The 3,491-nt window shown below is 39.9% G+C and overlaps 1 long non-coding RNA gene and 1 pseudogene across 1 annotated transcript; both read left to right on the top strand.

Moving 5' to 3' along the window:
- Positions 1-689: 689 nt before the first annotated feature.
- On the top strand, positions 690-2,153 carry LOC143859032 (putative disease resistance protein RGA3 pseudogene; annotated as a pseudogene).
- A 118-nt stretch (positions 2,154-2,271) lies between these two features.
- On the top strand, positions 2,272-2,964 carry LOC143859206 (uncharacterized). The gene is made up of 2 exons (XR_013239190.1): positions 2,272-2,431; positions 2,571-2,964. It is a non-coding gene; the product is annotated as an uncharacterized LOC143859206 (long non-coding RNA).
- The last annotated feature ends 527 nt before the right edge of the window (positions 2,965-3,491 follow it).

The raw sequence follows: 3,491 nt of genomic DNA on the forward strand, positions 1-3,491 counted from the left end.
TGTTAGATACAAAAAGGAATAGAGAGTACCCTGGATAGGCCGGGTCCCATAGGCCCACTCGTTCCAGCTTTGGGTGCAGTCTTGGCACATCACCTTTCCTCCCACACGGATAACTTTTGTCTCATCTTTCCAACCTTCCATGACTTTGCACCCCATCAAAAGAAATATAACAATAACATACAGAAACGAGCTTCCCATCTCTCTCACTCTCTAGTCTCTCTCTAGTGAGAATCTGCACATCTTATATAGGGAAATGGTATCTGCACTCCCTCGTCTAGATTTAAAGTTTCTAATTATCCAAAGCTTTCATAGTTCATAGATCTTACCTGAATTCACGGCTTCGACTCCGAATTCGCGATCTCCTTGCTCTTCTTCTTCTCTTTCTCCAATTTCTCTTTCTAGGGCTGCACAACCGTTTTTAGGGTTTGTTTAGCCACAATAATATATTTATAGGCTTTATTAGAAAGCCCTAATCAGAGTCAAACTTGAACGGACAAAAACGCCCCTCTTTTAAAGAGGGGGACGAAAATTTAAGTAGGGGGTATTTTTGGGTATTTACATACTGCTTAAGAAATCGAACTCTCTAATCCAAGATGAGTTTCAGTTACTCGGGGCTGTTAAGGATGATGTGGAAGAGCTTCAGAGAATCTTACCATTGATTCGTGATATACTCCCAAACGCAGAGGCAATGGCGGTCAAGAATGGGCAGCTGAAGGGTTGGCTCTCAAATCTTACAGATGCGGCCTATGATGCAGATGACATCTTGACAGACTGGGCTGTGGAAGCTCAGCGATTGCGCTCAATTGGTTGTGGCAACATCCAGGTAAGCAATACCTTCTTACCTTGTATTCAATTCCAACGCCATAAGATCGCAACTAGGACAAAAAAGATCCTCACAAGATTACAAAAAATTGCAGAAGAGAGGGAAAGGTTCAAATTGGATGTAACAGCTACGAGCGCTGAGAGTCAAGAGAGAACACCCACTGTGTCCTTAGTAAATGAATTAGAAGTTTATGGGAGAGATGAGGATAAAAAAAAGATTGTAAAACTATTGCTAACCGATGTGAGTAATGAAAATGATGTCCCGGTTATTGCCATTGTTGGCATGGGGGGTCTGGGGAAAACCACATTAGCTCAATGGGCCCTCAACGACGAGAAAGTAAAGGGCCATTTTGAGCTTAGAATGCGGGTTTATGTGATTTTGTTGTTAAACGACTTGTAGAAGCAATTTTAGAATCTGCAACTGGAAGTACAACTATTCCCAAAGAGTTGGAGGAGATGCAAAAACGCCTCCGAGATATAATATCTGAGAAGAGATTTTTGCTTGTACTTGATGATGTATGGAATGAAAATAGAGAAAAGTGGGATAATCTGAAGAAAATCTTTAAGATATAAAGGTAAAGGGAGCAAAATCATTGTAACTGCTCGTAATGAAACGGTTGCATTGATGATGGGTGCGCTTCATTACTCCATCCTCCACTTGACTGGTTTGTCGGACAGTGATTGTTGGTCTCTGTTTGAGAGTCAAGCATTTGTATCAGGGAGAAGTGAAGAGCATCCAAACTTGGTTGCAATTGGAAAAGATATTGTCAAGAAATGTGGGGCTGTGCCGTTAGCAGCAAAGGCACTAGGAAGCCTCTGGGTCTCAAAAGGGAGGAGGAAGCTTCGTGGTTGTCTGTAAGAGACAGCCAAATATGGGAACATAAAGAAGATGAAATTTTGCCTGCTCTTAGATTGAGCTATACTAATTTGCCATCTCATCTAAGCCAATGTTTTTCTTTTTGTTCTGTGTTCCCTAAAGGCTTTACCATTAAGAAAGAAGAACTTATTTTTTTCTGGATGGCTAATGGCTTTGTTACCCCTAATGGAACAATGGAGTTGGAAGACATTGGAAATGAGATTTTCAATGATTTATTATGGAGGTCTTTCTTCCAAGACAGAAAAAGACGACTCTGGAAATATAACAAGTTGCAAAATGCATGATTTGGTTCACGATCTTGCACAGTCTGTTATTGGGAACAAGTGTCATATCGTGGATCGGGAAAAAATTGTAGATATTCCTACATCGACCCGATATGTCTATTCTCATTTGGATTCACTATTAAAAGAGCAGAGGTTGTACGAGGCCAAAACCATACGAACAATACTATTGGGCGATGCTCATTATTATTCTGTCCCTAGTATTAATCATATTGATGACCTCATTGCCCGCGGTACTACAACGCCTCACCTCACTCCAAGAACTGTTTATTTACGGTTGTCTAAATTTGACGAGACGATGCGAAAGGGAGAGAGGAGAGGACGATGCGAAAGGGAGAGAAGAGAGGATTGGCACAAGATAGCCCATGTACCCTATATCTACATTGAATGATGCCAGTGCCCAACAACGGATGATTTTATCTCTCAACCGTGACTCACTCTACCATCCCAGGTTCGTTATTTCCTAAGCCCCTCTTTATCTTTTAATTATATAACGTACTTTCTTTCTTTAATTTTCCTTCATCTATCTAACCAATTTATACCAAATATTGTTCTGCTACCTTTTTGGCTGCTTGGAGGATTTTCTGCAGATTTGTGGCTGAGTTTGGGGGTAGAATTCTCTGTTCGGGATTTGCTCTGCTCGTGTCAGAGGTCTATGTTGGTTTTTATATGTTTCTTGAGGTTGTGGTCTGCTCTTGGGGCGGGGGATTGCTATTTGGTTTTTGCTTCTATTTTCAGTTATATGTACTAAGCCTCTGTTGTGGTAGTTTTAATAAGGGTTGCCTCTTTCTTCTTGTATTGTGTTTGCGCATGTTATGTCCGACGCAAGGTGGCTAGTCCTCCTCCTCTTGGATTTTTCAGTAGATTTCAGATGTGGATTCTAGTGTGGAGATTGTGGTTTATGAAGGCTTTCTTCATCAAAATTTAGTGAAATGTATTTCTGATAAACATTATCTCTGTTTCAAATTATCACTAAATTATCTACTCTGCCGATTATTATCCTTTTATTGCTTTACCTAATTAACATTTGTAATGTGTTGGAACTTTTAGTGTAGTTTTAGGCACTGTTTGGATTGCATTAATTGTTTGGAAAAGAAAAGATTTTCCAAAACTTCTTGTTTCTTCGTTTAGATAAAAATAAAAACAATAACTTGAACCACTGTAGTTCAATATTTAGAGGGATCTTCAATTTATAGTGATATCCTTTTAAATAAGCAATATTATAATAGGGAAATGTTATCAGCACTTCTGTATTTTGATGAGGGCACTCCTCACTTTATTAAAAGTACAGTGTGGCCCACGTTGTAGGATGATCCAAACCGTCCATTAGATGGACCACAGCCTAAATAGATTGTGCCCCAAAAAATATTTATAAGGTTGATCCTAACCCTCCGATCTATAGAGGGTTAGGATCAACCCTCTAGCATTCAGATCAGAGGGTTAGGATCAACCTATGGAAATGAATTTTGGGGCACAACCTATTTAGGCTGTGGCCCATCTAATGGACGGTT

The sequence above is a fragment of the Tasmannia lanceolata genome, unplaced genomic scaffold (genome assembly GCF_043159265.1).
Source record: "Tasmannia lanceolata isolate RefF3 unplaced genomic scaffold, GAP_Taslan_0.1 ptg000029l, whole genome shotgun sequence".
Classification (NCBI taxonomy): Eukaryota; Viridiplantae; Streptophyta; class Magnoliopsida; order Canellales; family Winteraceae; genus Tasmannia; species Tasmannia lanceolata.